Here is a 12,408-nt window from a genome sequence, read left to right on the forward strand (position 1 = left end):
TTTGAATGAGAATCTGCTTGCTTACAGCAACGTGCTATATGTTCTGAATGCCCGAATTGGGAATCTGTGTCAAAACTTTGTTAGGAATTATGTGATCCTTACTAGCTGGAAGTAAGGCAGATGGGGCATGAAGTTATTTCTAGGAGTTGGACACATACCAAGTTTAGCTCAGTTCTGGGCATCTTTGAAATACCTATACAAACTTGTTCCTACATAGTAACTTGCAACTTTGAATGAGAATGTGCTTGCTTACAGCAACGTGCTATATGTTCTGAATGCCCGAATTGGGAATCTGTGTCAAAACTTTGTTAGGAATTATGTGATCCTTAATAGCTGGAAGTAAGGGAGATGGGGCATGAAGTTATTTCTAGGAGTTGGACACATACCAAGTTTAGCTCAGTTCTGGGCATCTTTGAAATACCTATACAAACTTGTTCCTACATAGTAACTTGCATCTTTAATGAGAATCTGCTTGCTTACAGCAACGTGCTATATGTTCTGAATGCCCGAATTGGGAATCTGTGTCAAAACTTTGTTAGGAATTATGTGATCCTTACTAGCTGGAAGTAAGGGAGATGGGGCATGAAGTTATTTCTAGGTGTTGGACACATACCAAGTTTAGCTCAGTTCTGGGCATCTTTGAAATACCTATAGGAACTTGTTCCTACATAGTAACTTGCAACTTTGAATGAAAATGTGCTTGCTTACAGCAACGTGCTATATGTTCTGAATGCCCGAATTGGGAATCTGTGTCAAAACTTTGTTAGGAATTATGTGATCCTTACTAGCTGGAAGTAAGGGAGATGGGGCATGAAGTTATTTCTAGGAGTTGGACACATACCAAGTTTAGCTCAGTTCTGGGCATCTTTGAAATACCTATACAAACTTGTTCCTACATAGTAACTTGCAACTTTGAATGAGAATCTGCTTGCTTACAGCAACGTGCTATATGTTCTGAATGCCCGAATTGGGAATCTGTGTCAAAACTTTGTTAGGAATTATGTGATCCTTACTAGCTGGAAGTAAGGGAGATGGGGCATGAAGTTATTTCTTGGAGTTGGAGACATACCAAGTTTAGCTCAGTTCTGGGCATCTTTGAAATACCTATACAAATTTGTTCCTACATAGTAACTTGCATCTTCGAATGAGAATGTGCTTGCTTACAGCAACGTGCTATATGTTCTGAATGCCCGAATTGGCAATCTGTGTCAAAACTTTGTTAGGAATTATGTGATCCTTACTAGCTGGAAGTAAGGGAGATGGGGCATGAAGTTATTTCTAGGAGTTGGACACATACCAAGTTTAGCTCAGTTCTGGGCATCTTTGAAATACCTATACAAACTTGTTCCTACATAGTAACTTGCATCTTTGAATGAGAATCTGCTTGCTTACAGCAACGTGCTATATGTTCTGAATGCCCGAATTGGGAATCTGTGTCAAAACTTTGTTAGGAATTATGTGATCCTTACTAGCTGGAAGTAAGGCAGATGGGGCATGAAGTTATTTCTAGGAGTTGGACACATACCAAGTTTAGCTCAGTTCTGGGCATCTTTGAAATACCTATACAAACTTGTTCCTACATAGTAACTTGCAACTTTGAATGAGAATGTGCTTGCTTGCAGCAACGTGCTATATGTTCTGAATGCCCGAATTGGGAATCTGTGTCAAAACTTTGTTAGGAATTATGTGATCCTTAATAGCTGGAAGTAAGGGAGATGGGGCATGAAGTTATTTCTAGGAGTTGGACACATACCAAGTTTAGCTCAGTTCTGGGCATCTTTGAAATACCTATACAAACTTGTTCCTACATAGTAACTTGCATCTTTAATGAGAATCTGCTTGCTTACAGCAACGTGCTATATGTTCTGAATGCCCGAATTGGGAATCTGTGTCAAAACTTTGTTAGGAATTATGTGATCCTTACTAGCTGGAAGTAAGGGAGATGGGGCATGAAGTTATTTCTAGGAGTTGGACACATACCAAGTTTAGCTCAGTTCTGGGCATCTTTGAAATACCTATACAAACTTGTTCCTACATAGTAACTTGCAACTTTGAATGAGAATGTGCTTGCTTACAGCAACGTGCTATATGTTCTGAATGCCCGAATTGGGAATCTGTGTCAAAACTTTGTTAGGAATTATGTGATCCTTACTAGCTGGAAGTAAGGGAGATGGGGCTTGAAGTTATTTCTAGGAGTTGGACACATACCAAGTTTAGCTCAGTTCTGGGCATCTTTGAAATACCTATACAAACTTGTTCCTACATAGTAACTTGCAACTTTGAATGAGAATGTGCTTGCTTACAGCAACGTGCTATATGTTCTGAATGCCCGAATTGGGAATCTGTGTCAAAACTTTGTTAGGAATTATGTGATCCTTACTAGCTGGAAGTAAGGGAGATGGGGCATGAAGTTATTTCTAGGAGTTGGACACATACCAAGTTTAGCTCAGTTCTGGGCGTCTTTGAAATACCTATACAAACTTGTTCCTATATAGTAACTTGCATCTCTGAATGAGAATCTGCTTGCCCACAGCAACGTGCTATATGTTCTGAATGCCCGAATTGGGAATCTGTGTCAAAACTTTGTTAGGAATTATGTGATCCTTACTAGCTGGAAGTAAGGGAGATGGGGCATGAAGTTATTTCTAGGAGTTGGACACATACCAAGTTTAGCTCAGTTCTGGGCATCTTTGAAATACCTATACAAACTTGTTCCTACATAGTAACTTGCAACTTTGAATGAGAATGTGCATGCTTACAGCAACGTGCTATATGTTCTGAATGCCCGAATTGGGAATCTGTGTCAAAACTTTGTTAGGAATTATGTGATCCTTACTAGCTGGAAGTAAGGGAGATGGGGCATGAAGTTATTTCTAGGAGTTGGACACATACCAAGTTTAGCTCAGTTCTGGGCATCTTTGAAATACCTATACAAACTTGTTCCTACATAGTAACTTGCATCTTTGAATGAGAATGTGCTTGCTTACAGCAACGTGCTATATGTTCTGAATGCCCGAATTGGGAATCTGTGTCAAAACTTTGTTAGGAATTATGTGATCCTTACTAGCTGGAAGTAAGGGAGATGGGGCATGAAGTTATTTCTAGGAGTTGGACACATACCAAGTTTAGCTCAGTTCTGGGCAACTTTGAAATACCTATACAAACTTGTTCCTACATAGTAACTTGCATCTTTGAATGAGAATCTGCTTGCTTACAGCAACGTGCTATATGTTCTGAATGGCCGAATTGGGAATCTGTGTCAAAACTTTGTTAGGAATTATGTCATCCTTACTAGCTGGAAGTAAGGGAGATGGGGCTTGAAGTTATTTCTAGGAGTTGGACACATACCAAGTTTAGCTCAGTTCTGGGCATCTTTGAAATACCTATACAAACTTGTTCCTACATAGTAACTTGCAACTTTGAATGAGAATGTGCTTGCTTACAGCAACGTGCTATATGTTCTGAATGCCCGAATTGGGAATCTGTGTCAAAACTTTGTTAGGAATTATGTGATCCTTACTAGCTGGAAGTAAGGGAGATGGGGCATGAAGTTATTTCTAGGAGTTGGACACATACCAAGTTTAGCTCAGTTCTGGGCATCTTTGAAATACCTATACAAACTTGTCCCTCATAGTAACTTGCAACTTTGAATGAGAATGTGCTTGCTTGCAGCAACGTGCTATATGTTCTGAATGCCCGAATTGGGAATCTGTGTCAAAACTTTGTTAGGAATTATGTGATCCTTACTAGCTGGAAGTAAGGGAGATGGGGCATGAAGTTATTTCTAGGAGTTGGACACATACCAAGTTTAGCTCAGTTCTGGGCATCTTTGAAATACCTATACAAACTTGTTCCTACATAGTAACTTGCATCTTTGAATGAGAATGTGCTTGCTTACAGCAACGTGCTATATGTTCTGAATGCCCGAATTGGCAATCTGTGTCAAAACTTTGTTAGGAATTATGTGATCCTTACTAGCTGGAAGTAAGGGAGATGGGGCATGAAGTTATTTCTAGGAGTTGGACACATACCAAGTTTAGCTCAGTTCTGGGCATCTTTGAAATACCTATACAAACTTGTTCCTACATAGTAACTTGCATCTTTAATGAGAATCTGCTTGCTTAGAGCAACGTGCTATATGTTCTGAATGCCCGATTTGGGAATTTGTGTCAAAACTTTGTTAGGAATTATGTGATCCTTACTAGCTGGAAGTAAGGGAGATGGGGTATGAAGTTATTTCTAGGAGTTGGACACATACCAAGTTTAGCTCAGTTCTGGGCATCTTTGAAATACCTATACAAACTTGTTCCTACATAGTAACTTGCAACTTTTAATGAGAATGTGCTTGCTTGCAGCAACGTGCTATATGTTCTGAATGCCCGATTTGGGAATCTGTGTCAAAACCTTGTTAGGAATTATGTGATCCTTACTAGCTGGAAGTAAGGGAGATGGGGCATGAAGTTATTTCTAGGAGTTGGACACATACCAAGTTTAGCTCAGTTCTGGGCATCTTTGAAATACCTATACAAACTTGTTCCTACATAGTAACTTGCATCTTTGAATGAGAATGTGCTTGCTTACAGCAACGTGCTATATGTTCTGAATGCCCGAATTGGGAATCTGTGTCAAAACTTTGTTAGGAATTATGTGATCCTTACTAGCTGGAAGTAAGGGAGATGGGGCATGAAGTTTTTTCTAGGAGTTGGACACATACCAAGTTTAGCTCAGTTCTGGGCATCTTTGAAATACCTATACAAACTTGTTCCTACATAGTAACTTGCATCTTTGAATGAGAATGTGCTTGCTTACAGCAACGTGCTATATGTTCTGAATGCCCGAATTGGCAATCTGTGTCAAAACTTTGTTAGGAATTATGTGATCCGTACTAGCTGGAAGTAAGGGAGATGGGGCATGAAGATATTTCTAGGAGTTGGACACATACCAAGTTTAGCTCAGTTCTGGGCATCTTTGAAATACCTATACAAACTTGTTCCTACATAGTAACTTGCATCTTTAATGAGAATCTGCTTGCTTACAGCAACGTGCTATATGTTCTGAATGCCCGATTTGGGAATCTGTGTCAAAACTTTGTTAGGAATTATGTGATCCTTACTAGCTGGAAGTAAGGGAGATGGGGCATGAAGTTATTTCTAGGAGTTGGACACATACCAAGTTTAGCTCAGTTCTGGGCATCTTTGAAATACCTATACAAACTTGTTCCTACATAGTAACTTGCATCTTTGAATGAGAATGTGCTTGCTTACAGCAACGTGCTATATGTTCTGAATGCCCGAATTGGGAATCTGTGTCAAAACTTTGTTAGGAATTATGTGATCCTTACTAGCTGGAAGTAAGGGAGATGGGGCATGAAGTTATTTCTAGGAGTTGGACACATACCAAGTTTAGCTCAGTTCTGGGCATCTTTGAAATACCTATACAAACTTGTTCCTACATAGTAACTAGCAACTTTGAATGAAAATGTGCTTGCTTACAGCAACGTGCTATATGTTCTGAATGCCCGAATTGGCAATCTGTGTCAAAACTTTGTTAGGAATTATGTGATCCTTACTAGCTGGAAGTAAGGGAGATGGGGCATGAAGTTATTTCTAGGAGTTGGACACATACCAAGTTTAGATCAGTTCTGGGCATCTTTGAAATACCTATACAAACTTGTTCCTACATAGTAACTTCCATCTTTGAATGAGAATCTGCTTGCTTACAGCAACGTGCTATATGTTCTGAATGCCCGAATTGGGAATCTGTGTCAAAACGTTGTTAGGAATTATGTCATCCTTACTAGCTGGAAGTAAGGGAGATGGGGCATGAAGTTATTTCTAGGAGTTGGACACATACCAAGTTTAGCTCAGTTCTGGGCATCTTTGAAATACCTATACAAACTTGTTCCTACATAGTAACTTGCAACTTTGAATGAGAATGTGCTTGCTTACAGCAACGTGCTATATGTTCTGAATGCCCGAATTGGGAATCTGTGTCAAAACTTTGTTAGGAATTATGTGATCCTTACTAGCTGGAAGTAAGGGAGATGGGGCATGAAGTTATTTCTAGGAGTTGGACACATACCAAGTTTAGCTCAGTTCTGGGCATCTTTGAAATACCTATACAAACTTGTTGCTACATAGTAACTTGCAACTTTGAATGAGAATGTGCTTGCTTACAGCAACGTGCTATATGTTCTGAATGCCCGAATTGGCAATCTGTGTCAAAACCTTGTTAGGAATTATGTGATCCTTACTAGCTGGAAGTAAGGGAGATGGGGCATGAAGTTATTTCTAGGAGTTGGACACATACCAAGTTTAGCTCAGTTCTGGGCATCTTTGAAATACCTATACAAACTTGTTCCTACATAGTAACTTGCATCTTTAATGAGAATCTGCTTGCTTACAGCAACGTGCTATATGTTCTGAATGCCCGATTTGGGAATCTGTGTCAAAACCTTGTTAGGAATTATGTGATCCTTACTAGCTGGAAGTAAGGGAGATGGGGCATGAAGTTATTTCTAGGAGTTGGACACATACAAAGTTTAGCTCAGTTCTGGGCATCTTTGAAATACCTATACAAACTTGTTCCTACATAGTAACTTGCAACTTTTAATGAGAATGTGCTTGCTTACAGCAACGTGCTATATGTTCTGAATGCCCGAATTGGCAATCTGTGTCAAAACCTTGTTAGGAATTATGTGATCCTTACTAGCTGGAAGTAAGGGAGATGGGGCATGAAGTTATTTCTAGGAGTTGGACACATACCAAGTTTAGCTCAGTTCTGGGCATCTTTGAAATACCTATACAAACTTGTTCCTACATAGAAACTTGCATCTTTAATGAGAATCTGCTTGCTTACAGCAACGTGCTATATATTATGAATGCCAGAATTGGCAATCTCTGTCAAAACTTTGTTAGGAATTATGTGATCCTTACTAGCTGGAAGTAAGGGAGATGGGGCATGAAGATATTTCTAGGAGTTGGACAAATACGAAGTTTAGCTCAGTTCTGGGCATCTTTGAAATACCTATACAAACTTGTTCCTACATAGTAACTTGCATCTTTAATGAGAATGTGCTTGCTTGCAGCAACGTGCTATATGTTCTGAATGCCCGATTTGGGAATCTGTGTCAAAACTTTGTTAGGAATTATGTGATCCTTACTAGCTGGAAGTAAGGGAGATGGGGCATGAAGTTATTTCTAGGAGTTGGACACATACCAAGTTTAGCTCAGTTCTGGGCATCTTTGAAATACCTATACAAACTTGTTCCTACATAGTAACTTGCAACTTTTAATGAGAATGTTCTTGCTTACAGCAACGTGCTATATGTTCTGAATGCCCGAATTGGCAATCTGTGTCAAAACCTTGTTAGGAATTATGTGATCCTTACTAGCTGGAAGTAAGGGAGATGGGGCATGAAGTTATTTCTAGGAGTTGGACACATACCAAGTTTAGCTCAGTTCTGTGCATCTTTGAAATACCTATACAAACTTGTTCCTACATAGTAACTTGCATCTTTGAATGAGAATGTGCTTGCTTACAGCAACGTGCTATATGTTCTGAATGCCCGAATTGGGAATCTGTGTCAAAACTTTGTTAGGAATTATGTGATCCTTACTAGCTGGAAGTAAGGGAGATGGGGCATGAAGTTATTTCTAGGAGTTGGACACATACCAAGTTTAGCTCAGTTCTGGGCATCTTTGAAATACCTATACAAACTTGTTCCTACGTAGTACCTTGCAACTTTTAATGAGAATGTGCTTGCTTGCAGCAACGTGCTATATGTTCTGAATGCCCGATTTGGGAATCTGTGTCAAAACCTTGTTAGGAATTATGTGATCCTTACTAGCTGGAAGTAAGGGAGATGGGGCATGAAGTTATTTCTAGGAGTTGGACACATACCAAGTTTAGCTCAGTTCTGGGCATCTTTGAAATACCTATACACACTTGTTCCTACGTAGTAACTTGCAACTTTGAATGAGAATGTGCTTGCTTGCAGCAACGTGATATATGTTCTGAATGCCCGATTTGGGAATCTGTGTCAAAACCTTGTTAGGAATTATGTGATCCTTACTAGCTGGAAGTAAGGGAGATGGGGCATGAAGTTATTTCTAGGAGTTGGACACATACCAAGTTTAGCTCAGTTCTGGGCATCTTTGAAATACCTATACAAACTTGTTCCTACATAGTAACTTGCAACTTTGAATGAAAATGTGCTTGCTTACAGCAACGTGCTATATGTTCTGAATGCCCGAATTGGGAATCTGTGTCAAAACTTTGTTAGGAATTATGTGATCCTTACTAGCTGGAAGTAAGGGAGATGGGGCATGAAGTTATTTCTAGGAGTTGGACACATACCAAGTTTAGCTCAGTTCTGGGCATCTTTGAAATACCTATACAAACTTGTTCCTACATAGTAACTTGCATCTTTAATGAGAATCTGCTTGCTTACAGCAACGTGCTATATGTTCTGAATGCCCGAATTGGGAATCTGTGTCAAAACTTTGTTAGGAATTATGTGATCCTTACTAGCTGGAAGTAAGGGAGATGGGGCATGAAGTTATTTCTAGGAGTTGGACACATACCAAGTTTAGCTCAGTTCTGGGCATCTTTGAAATACCTATACAAACTTGTTCCTACATAGTAACTTGCAAATTTGAATGAAAATGTGCTTGCTTACAGCAACGTGCTATATGTTCTGAATGCCCGAATTGGGAATCTGTGTCAAAACTTTGTTAGGAATTATGTCATCCTTACTAGCTGGAAGTAAGGGAGATGGGGCATGAAGTTATTTCTAGGAGTTGGACACATACCAAGTTTAGCTCAGTTCTGGGCATCTTTGAAATACCTATACAAACTTGTTCCTACATAGTAACTTGCAACTTTGAATGAGAATGTGCTTGCTTACAGCAACGTGGTATATGTTCTGAATGCCCGAATTGGGAATCTGTGTCAAAACTTTGTTAGGAATTATGTGATCCTTACTAGCTGGAAGTAAGGGAGATGGGGCATGAAGTTATTTCTAGGAGTTGGACACATACCAAGTTTAGCTCAGTTCTGGGCATCTTTGAAATACCTATACAAACTTGTTCCTACATAGTAACTTGCAACTTTTAATGAGAATGTGCTTGCTTGCAGCAACGTGCTATATGTTCTGAATGCCCGATTTGGGAATCTGTGTCAAAACCTTGTTAGGAATTATGTGATCCTTACTAGCTGGAAGTAAGGGAGATGGGGCATGAAGTTATTTCTAGGAGTTGGACACATACCAAGTTTAGCTCAGTTCTGGGCATCTTTGAAATACCTATACAAACTTGTTCCTACATAGTAACTTGCATCTTTGAATGAGAATGTGCTTGCTTACAGCAACGTGCTATATGTTCTGAATGCCCGAATTGGCAATCTGTGTCAAAACTTTGTTAGGAATTATGTGATCCTTACTAGCTGGAAGTAAGGGAGATGGGGCATGAAGTTTTTTCTAGGAGTTGGACACATACCAAGTTTAGCTCAGTTCTGGGCATCTTTGAAATACCTATACAAACTTGTTCCTACATAGTAACTTGCATCTTTGAATGAGAATGTGCTTGCTTACAGCAACCTGCTATATATTATGAATGCCCGAAATGGCAATCTCTGTCAAAACTTTGTTAGGAATTATGTGATCCTTAATAGCTGGAAGTAAGGGAGATGGGGCATGAAGATATTTCTAGGAGTTGGACACATACGAAGTTTAGCTCAGTTCTGGGCATCTTTGAAATACCTATACAAACTTGTTCCTACATAGTAACTTGCATCTTTAATGAGAATCTGCTTGCTTACAGCAACGTGCTATATGTTCTGAATGCCCGATTTGGGAATCTGTGTCAAAACTTTGTTAGGAATTATGTGATCCTTACTAGCTGGAAGTAAGGGAGATGGGGCATGAAGTTATTTCTAGGAGTTGGACACATACCAAGTTTAGCTCAGTTCTGGGCATCTTTGAAATACCTATACAAACTTGTTCCTACATAGTAACTTGCATCTTTGAATGAGAATGTGCTTGCTTACAGCAACGTGCTATATGTTCTGAATGCCCGAATTGGCAATCTGTGTCAAAACTTTGTTAGGAATTATGTGATCCTTACTAGCTGGAAGTAAGGGAGATGGGGCATGAAGTTATTTCTAGGAGTTGGACACATACCAAGTTTAGCTCAGTTCTGGGCATCTTTGAAATACCTATACAAACTTGTTCTTACATAGTAACTTGCATCTTTAATGAGAATCTGCTTGCTTACAGCAACGTGCTATATGTTCTGAATGCCCGAATTGGGAATCTGTGTCAAAACTTTGTTAGGAATTATGTGATCCTTACTAGCTGGAAGTAAGGGAGATGGGGCATGAAGTTATTTCTAGGAGTTGGACACATACCAAGTTTAGCTCAGTTCTGGGCATCTTTGAAATACCTATACAAACTTGTTCCTACGTAGTAACTTGCAACTTTTAATGAGAATGTGCTTGCTTGCAGCAACGTGCTATATGTTCTGAAAGCCCGATTTGGGAATCTGTGTCAAAACCTTGTTAGGAATTATGTGATCCTTACTAGCTGGAAGTAAGGGAGATGGGGCATGAAGATATTTCTAGGAGTTGGACACATACCAAGTTTAGCTCAGTTCTGGGCATCTTTGAAATACCTATACAAACTTGTTCCTACGTAGTAACTTGCAACTTTGAATGAGAATGTGCTTGCTTGCAGCAACGTGCTATATGTTCTGAATGCCCGATTTGGGAATCTGTGTCAAAACCTTGTTAGGAATTATGTGATCCTTACTAGCTGGAAGTAAGGGAGATGGGGCATGAAGTTATTTCTAGGAGTTGGACACATACCAAGTTTAGCTCAGTTCTGGGCATCTTTGAAATACCTATACAATCTTCTTCCTACATAGTAACTTGCAACTTTGAATGAAAATGTGCTTGCTTACAGCAACGTGCTATATGTTCTGAATGCCCGAATTGGGAATCTGTGTCAAAACTTTGTTAGGAATTATGTGATCCTTACTAGCTGGAAGTAAGGGAGATGGGGCATGAAGTTATTTCTAGGAGTTGGACACATACCAAGTTTAGCTCAGTTCTGGGCATCTTTGAAATACCTATACAAACTTGTTCCTACATAGTAACTTGCATCTTTAATGAGAATCTGCTTGCTTACAGCAACGTGGTATATGTTCTGAATGCCCGAATTGGGAATCTGTGTCAAAACTTTGTTAGGAATTATGTGATCCTTACTAGCTGGAAGTAAGGGAGATGGTGCATGAAGTTATTTCTAGGATTTGGACACATACCAAGTTTAGCTCAGTTCTGGGCATCTTTGAAATACCTATACAAACTTGTTCCTACATAGTAACTTGCAACTTTGAATGAGAATGTGCTTGCTTACAGCAACGTGCTATATGTTCTGAATGCCCGAATTGGGAATCTGTGTCAAAACTTTGTTAGGAATTATGTGATCCTTACTAGCTGGAAGTAAGGGAGATGGGGCATGAAGTTATTTCTAGGAGTTGGACACATACCAAGTTTAGCTCAGTTCTGGGCATCTTTGAAATACCTATACAAACTTGTTCCTACATAGTAACTTGCATCTTTGAATGAGAATGTGCTTGCTTACAGCAACGTGCTATATGTTCTGAATGCCCGAATTGGGAATCTGTGTCAAAACTTTGTTAGGAATTATGTGATCCTTACTAGCTGGAAGTAAGGGAGATGGGGCATGAAGTTATTTCTTCGAGTTGGACACATACCAAGTTTAGCTCAGTTCTGGGCATCTTTGAAATACCTATACAAACTTGTTCCTACATAGTAACTTGCATCTTTGAATGAGAATGTGCTTGCTTACAGCAACGTGCTATATGTTCTGAATGCCCGAATTGGGAATCTGTGTCAAAACTTTGTTAGGAATTATGTGATCCTTACTAGCTGGAAGTAAGGGAGATGGGGCATGAAGTTATTTCTAGGAGTTGGACACATACCAAGTTTAGCTCAGTTCTGGGCATCTTTGAAATACCTATACAAACTTGTTCCTACATAGTAACTTGCAACTTTGAATGAGAATGTGCTTGCTTACAGCCACGTGCTATATGTTCTGAATGCCCGAATTGGGAATCTGTGTCAAAACTTTGTTAGGAATTATGTGATCCTTACTAGCTGGAAGTAAGGGAGATGGGGCATGAAGTTATTTCTAGGAGTTGGACACATACCAAGTTTAGCTCAGTTCTGGGCATCTTTGAAATACCTATACAAACTTGTTGCTACATAGTAACTTGCAACTTTGAATGAGAATGTGCTTGCTTGCAGCAACGTGCTATATGTTCTGAATGCCCGAATTGGCAATAAGTGTCAAAACCTTGTTAGGAATTATGTGATCCTTACTAGCTG

This window comes from Diceros bicornis, chromosome 21 (assembly GCF_020826845.1).
Source record: "Diceros bicornis minor isolate mBicDic1 chromosome 21, mDicBic1.mat.cur, whole genome shotgun sequence".
Taxonomy (NCBI): Eukaryota; Metazoa; Chordata; class Mammalia; order Perissodactyla; family Rhinocerotidae; genus Diceros; species Diceros bicornis.